Source organism: Mus caroli, chromosome 9, assembly GCF_900094665.2.
Source record: "Mus caroli chromosome 9, CAROLI_EIJ_v1.1, whole genome shotgun sequence".
Lineage (NCBI taxonomy): Eukaryota > Metazoa > Chordata > Mammalia > Rodentia > Muridae > Mus > Mus caroli.
In genome coordinates this window covers 28,569,051-28,576,531 of record NC_034578.1, presented here as the reverse complement: position 1 = coordinate 28,576,531, position 7,481 = coordinate 28,569,051, and positions in this window count along the sequence as shown.

The following is a 7,481-nucleotide window of genomic DNA, read 5'->3' as shown; positions in this document are numbered from 1 at the left end:
AGAGAGAGAGAGAGAGAGAGAGAGAGAGAGAGAGAGAGAGAGAGAGAGAGAGAGAGAGAGGAGGGAGGGAGTTCAGTGTCATTAATAAAATGATAGCATTATTCACTGGATACTTGGAAGCATGGAGGGGCACTAAATATTTATGCTCAATAAATAGTTGTGGTCAAAGTGTGTGGGATTGTTTGGGGATCTAAAACTGGCATGAGACACACAAATAAGGAGTGTGATGTTGAAGAGACCACCTAGGATTGCTGCATTTATGAGAGCCCTTGGCCCTGCTGATGTTTAGCTGCATCAATCTAAGCTAGTAAAACTTCTCGCAATGCTTTGTTTTGTTTTGTTTTACAATGTTGGGAATTAAATGACCATACTTTCTAAGTTTAAATGTTGAGGAACTCTAACTTGAAACTGAGCGCTTAGTTCTTCCTCCGTTCACTTCATGTCCCATTGTGTGTCCTGGAGCACAGGGAGGGTCCTATAAAATTCTCAGGCCTGGATCCTCTTTCACAAAACAGAAGGGTGGGCCACACTGGGACCTCAGACTGTCACCTGAAGTAGCCTCACCACACTCTAGCTGTACAGAGACTCTGCCCTCCTGGTGGGACTCAAAGAGCTTTCTTAGACAGCTAAGCTGCATCTCCCATTCCTCCTGTTTTATAAGAGAAAGAGACTTCTGTGCTGTGTCTCCTGTTATCTGTTCCGTTTTAAAAATGAGTCTAGAATAGCCAAAACCTCCCTCCAGGGGAAGCCCTCATGCACTATTTTAATTGTGTGATGAATGAAGCCCCACTGAACTGCCCTCATAAATCAACTGACAGTGCTTCATACTTCAGGGTAGAATACAAATTCAGAGACAGGATGAACAGAAAGGGGGAAGCGGGTGATCAGAATGATTGGTGAGAAAAAGATGCTTGAGATTTGAACTGGCTGGGAGAGAGAGGGAGAGACAGAGACAGAAAGACAGAGGCAAAGGGAGAGAGAGAGACAGAGAGAGAGAGACAGAGAGAGACAGAGAGACAGAGACAGAGAGACAGAGAGACAGAGACAGAGGGACAGAGACAGAGGGACAGAGAGAGACAGAGACATAGAAACTTCTCTTTCTCAGAGCCTGGTTATTGTTGGCAAGCCTAGATGTTCTGCTGGGAGGACCTCCCATGATGTCCAACCAGAAAAAAAGTTGAAAAGATGAGAGTATGCTGGTGTTTTCTTTTTAATTAGGGTTATTTATAGGGTTGAGAATGTTGTGTTTGTGTGTGTGCCTTCTCCTTCCCAGTGGTCACTGTCAGCTCTTTTTGTCTCCTCCCCACAGAAACAGAAACACAGCCTCATAACTTCTGGTGAGAGCATCCCCAGAGAAGTCAGCAGCCCTTGCTGAGTCAGGTGGACATTGAGCTGAGTCTTAAGAAGCAAGATCCTGGGACCTTGCCCACCCCTTATGACTCAGGCGAGAATGAATAGCTGACCTCTCTTGGATGCCCCTGTGAAGGAAGTCTCTGGAGTCGGTCTAGACTGCGATCCAGGAATCTCAAGAGACAGGGCAAAGCCTACAAATGAGTCTCCCAGAAAAGCAGCAGAGTCTGGGAACCAACGGAAACACCTGTGCACAAAACTACCCACAGCTGTCCCCTCTCGGGTCCTCCAGATTTGGAGGAAGGAAGGAGGAAGTCCTGGGGAGCTACAGTTGACTACAAGGAGCTTAGAAGCTCAGGCTGTGTCCCAGCTCTGTTGTAGGGAAGGCCTAGATAAGTCTCTTTTTTTCCCTCTGGAAGTCGGTCTCTTTAGCTGTAAGATGAAGTAGCATGAACCCATGACCACCAAGAGAACTCAGTGTTCTGTGACATGGAGAGTTCTGTAAAGAGGACACTGGCTCCGTTGCTATTTCTTCCCAGCATCCTCAGGCAAGGCTTTACATTTCTCAGAAGCCCTTGGTGCAGCAGTCTCTGGAGTGGTCAAGCTTCTAAGCACAGGGAGAAAGGAAGCAATGGTGCAATGTGATTCTGCTCTGCTTACAGAAACACCAAGCAGGAGGACCACGTAGAAAAGTATATGCTCTGGCACATGCGCCCTGAAACACCTCTGTCCATTAGCATGCAAGTAATCCTTTCCCTTGCCTCAAAGAATAAGAAAAGTGAAAGAACACACACACACACACACACTCACACAAATTGCCACAGTAATTGGCTGATTTTAAGGGTATGATAGACAAGTTTTGATGTAGAATGGCTTCTTCCAAATGAGAGGATTTGGTTGTTGGTCACTCCCTGGTCTCTGGTAAAATATTTTGCCACCAAACTATTAGCATAAGAATCATAAAGAAAGGAATGATACCCCACATGCAAGAATCTCAGGGTCCAAATGTCCTAATAGCTTCCCTTCCACACCACAGTCTCAATCATCTGTCCATTTAACAGCCTCTATATGCCGCATGGGCAGTGGTGGTAAGGTGAAACAATAGCAGATGGTCAGAGATGAAAGTGTCTTCAGAACTTCTGGAAAGGTAGAAAAGGAGGAGGGATAAAGGGAAAGTTCCACAGGGGAAAAAATGCCCCACTTGGAATGGATTGGTCAAGTAATCTTGTGCCCGGTGGAGAACCTCACACCAAGTGACCCTTGTCAGCAGTCCTTGCTTCCTTTGCAGCTCCCACCAGGCGTCTCTTGCGTGGCTCTCCCAGGACCTCTGAGCCAGCACACCCTCCATCCTGTTTCTGAGCAATAACGTTATAAAGCAGACCGCATGTGTAGTGTGCATACTGATCTCACTGCTGTGCCAACTACAGGCAGAACGCCACTCTGCCTCCTTCGAGCTTTTCAGAAGAGGATGTAACAGTGGCGGACCAAGCAACCAGTAGTTGAGTGTTCTGGTGTAATAAACGAGACTGAGAAGAAGTTGACGGAGGCTAAGAAGAAGCTTAGTGTCCTCATGTGAGCCATATATACATCCTTATGTGAGGTAAGGATAACCCCCTGGATTCCCCATGTTATTCTCTGGAACTTGGTCCATGCCCACCTGCTTGCTTCAGGATCCTGCTAACTTGGTTGTGGTTCCCATATGCTGAGAAAGCCATTCTGGAAAAGAGATGTTATCCATTCCCCAGTTTGTGCAATCATCAATTTGCAAAACCAAAGCCCATCCTACCCTGCCAGACTTTGTCTGACCCCAAACAATTAAGGCACCCACACTGGTCATTTGCATAGCATTTTGGATCCCCCAAAGAAATATGAAAATAAAGTCCCTCATCTTTGAAAGATTAGCTCAAATAAGCTCACAGTAACTTTTCAGTTCTGTTAGTCCATAGAATGCTTATCAATCCCTTCTGACACTAGGCAAGGACATTAATGATATATCTGATAAGAAATGATACAAAGGAATTCAGTACTAAAACTCTGGAATTTGACCCAAATTTGAACACTAGACAGCCTGATTTCATCTAAGTCCATGTTTTTCTGATTCTCTTTCACTTAGCCTGATACGAGGTGTTTTTGCTGTTGTTGTTTAGAGCAATGGATGAAAGAGAGTAACTTTATTCCATAAAACAAAGAAAGTCACAGCCCATATACATTTAGAGACCACTATCCTAGGAATCATGTAAACATGGACCCTTGCACACAACACTAATACTCCAAACATAGATCTAGCAGACATAGGTACAGGGACCAGATGTCTCCTTTGCCTTTCGTCATCTATGAAGAGAATCAGAGTATGCCCTGAGACATTTTATCCCTAATACTCCTGTTTATATCATCTACAGCTTTGACTTCATGGAGGCTAAGTGTTCCATTCACATTTCTCTATTTCTTACACAGACTTCTAGTAACATACATTCTTCCTTTTTCCCTTTGCTCAAAACTTCCTATATTTCTAAATCAGCAGCTGTCCACATCTGGCATAACCAAGAGTTTTTCAATTTGTCACTTCCTAGTTTTCTAGAAGATGGAAGATTCTACCAATTCCAACAATTTCCCTAATTTTTTCTTTGTTTTAGAAAATATTGACAAGGGACTGCAGAGGGTGAGCTAGCAGACTGCAGAAGTGACACAGCTTCTGTTTTGGGCTGCAGACATCCGGGCATCTACCCCACCAGAGGAGAGGTGGCCACCTGAGAGGGCTCTGATCTCCAGGGCAGGTGAAGGAGCCATCTTGTCTCCCAGGTCCGTCTGAGACAAGTCTGTGCAGGTGAGTGCGCAGACTGATGAGGCAACACATCTTCTGAGACAGGCCCTGTTTCAGGGCTTCATCTTCAGCCAGGAGGCAGGTTGAGAGGTTGCCTAAAGAGAGTACTCTGTCCACTGAGACTCAGAAGAGCGCTGGACTCCCAGGACTGCTGACAAAGGCTAACAGATTCACAGGAGGAACTGGCTCCAGCCAGAGACAACTATAACAACGAACTTTGGAGATTACCAGATGGTAAAAGGCAAACTTAAGAATCTTGCCAACTGAAACTAAGACCACTCACCATCATCAGAACACAGCACAGGGCTGTAAGTTTTCCTTTTAGGACTGCCTTCATATCCCGAGCTTTTGTCCCCACTGGCAAGAACGCGCTCAGGACAACCGGAATCTTCTGCGGCAAAAGCTTTATTGCTTACTTCTTCAGGAGCCAGAGGAGAAGAGAGAAAAAATGGCGAAGCCCCGTCCCTTTTATGGAGGATTGTCCTCCACCTCTGACGTGTCCCTCCCTGATTGGCTGCAGCCCATTGACCGGAGTTGTCGTCACGGGGAAGGCAGAGCACATGGAGTGGAAAACTATCCCGGCACATGCGCAGCTTGCTTGTTTACTACTTAGAACACAGGGTGTAAGCGCCATCTTGTAATGGCGAATGTAAGGGCGGCTCCCCACACCTTCATTGTGTCCCATAAGTTTGGGTATATTGTAGCTTCATTTTCATTAAACTCTAAAAAGTCTTTAATTTCTTTCTTTATTTCTTCCTTGACCAAGGTATCGTTGAGTAGAGTGTTGTCCAGTTTCCACGTGAATGTTGGCTTTCTATTATTTATGTTGTTATTGAAGATCAGCCTTAGTCCATGGTGATCTTATAGGATGCATGGGATAATTTCAATATTTTTGTATATGTTGAGGCCTGTTTTGTGACCGATTATATGGTCAATTTTGGAGGAGGTACCATGTGGTGCTGAGAAGAAGGTATATCTTTTTTTTTTAAAAAAATGGGGTACAGAGCTTAACAAAGAATTCTCAAGTGAGGAATACCAAAGGGCTGAGAAGCACCTGAAAAAAAAATGTTCAACATCCTTAATCATCAGGGAAATGCAAATCAAAGCAACCTTGAGATTCCACCTCAGTCCAGTCAGAATGGCTAAGATCAAATTTTCAGGTGACAGCAGATGCTAATGAGGATGTGGAGAAAGAGGAACACTCCTCCATTGTTGGTGGGATTGCAAGCTAATACAACCACTCTGGAAATCAGTCTGGTGGTTCCTCAGAAAATTGGACATAGTACTACCGGAAGATCCAGCAATACCTCTCCTAGGCATATATCCAGAAGATGTTCCCCAACTTGTAATAAGGACACATGTTCCACTATGTTCATAGCACCCTTATTTATAATAGCCAGAAACTGGAAAGAACCCAAATGTCCCTCAACAGATGCATGGATACAGAAAATGTGGTACATTTACACAATGAAGTACTACTCAGCTATTAAAAAGAATGAATTCATGAAATTCTTGGGTAAATGGATGTATCTGAAGGATATCATCCTTAGTGAGGTAACCCAATCACAAAAGAAGTCACTTGATATGCACTCACTGATAAGTGGATATTAGCCCAGAAACTTAGAATACCCAAGATCCAATTTGCAAAACACAAGAAAATCAACAAGAAGGAAGACCAACATGTGGATACTTCATTCCTCCTTAGAATAGGGAACAAAACACCCATTGAAGGAGTTACAGTGACAAAGTTTGGAGCTAAGACAAAAGGATGGACCATCCAGAGACTACCCCACCCGGGGATCCATCCCATAATCAGCCACCAAACCCAGACACTATTGCATATGCCAGCAAGATTTTGCTGAAAGGACCCTAATATAGCTGTCTTGACTGAGGCTATGCCAGTGCCTGGCAAATACAGAAGTGGACACTCACAGTCATCTATAGGATGGGACACAGGGCCCCCAATGGAGGAGCTAGAGAAAGAACCCAAGGAGTTGAAGGGGTCTGCAACCCTATAGGTGGAAAAACAATATGAACTAACCAGAACCTCTAGAGCTCATGTCTCTAGCTGCATATGTAGCAGAAGACAGCCTAGACGGCCATCATTGGGAAGAGAGGTCCCTTGGTCTTGCAAACTTTATATGCCCCAGTACAGGGGAACACCAGGGACATAAAGTGGGAGTGGGTGGGTAGGGGAACAGGGCATGGGGAGGGTATAAGGAACTTTTGGGATAGCACTTGAAATGTAAATAAAGAAAATATCTAATTTAAAAGAAAAAGGAAAAAATATTGACAAATAGCTTTTTTAACCCTACTTTAGCAAGAAGAGCTACTCCAAGGATTAATGTCATTCTATTGTGTCTCCATAATGCTCAAGTCTGATTTCCTTTCACCAAGATGTAAGCACTTTTTGTTCCTAAGCTTTTTTGCTTCAAAGCTAACATCTCTCCTTGATTTGTCACCTTCTGTCCATGGTAGCTTTCAGACTCCACAGAGGGGTGAGGCAAAGGATAGGCAGTCATTAAAAGAGTTTCCCCAGTGGTTTTTCCCATTAGCTTCCCCTTCTCTAAGAACTGTCTATCTTTTGAGAACTGTCTATCTTTCTTGCTCCTAAGAGAGAGTTAAACCAAACAATCAGGCTGTGATTCAGCCCCTACACCTCATGTTTTGTGACGTTATGACTGCTTGACACACTGCACACTCACTTTTTCTATTCTTAACATAAATACTAAACTGTTTCTCAGATCTGGGCCCAAGTCCAACCATTGATAGATAAAGAGGTTACTTGAAAGATATGTGAGTCAACCTCTAGTAGAAGATGATAACATTATTTCTCAGCATGTAAGTCATATCCCTTTCCCGCCAGCTACTATTAAATTAATAATCTCTGGCAAATGACACAACTTTTAATGCTCAGCTTACTTCAAGAAAAAATATTAGATACATCTACAGTAAAGTAATATGTTTTGGTCTAGCAATACCTTTGAGATTATAATGGAACTTTGTCTGTGGAAGGCTACAGTCATTTGGGTGAATTTTCTTAATCTTTTGCTTTTATTCTCCCTTTATACCACCACTTGATCTCTATGGCCACCTCACAATGACCTATTATCAATTACAGAACCAGATATGACCTGGTATCTGTCTGTATGTATCTGCAAAAGTCCTCTGCTGTTCTTCAGCTCTTGGTCATATTTTTAACATGGTGGCTTAACCAAAATTATAAAATGGTCTTGCCTTCCATAATCCCTGACAATCTTCACACGTGACCTTGCTTTTACCTAGAGGACTCAACATCCTTCTGGGATTT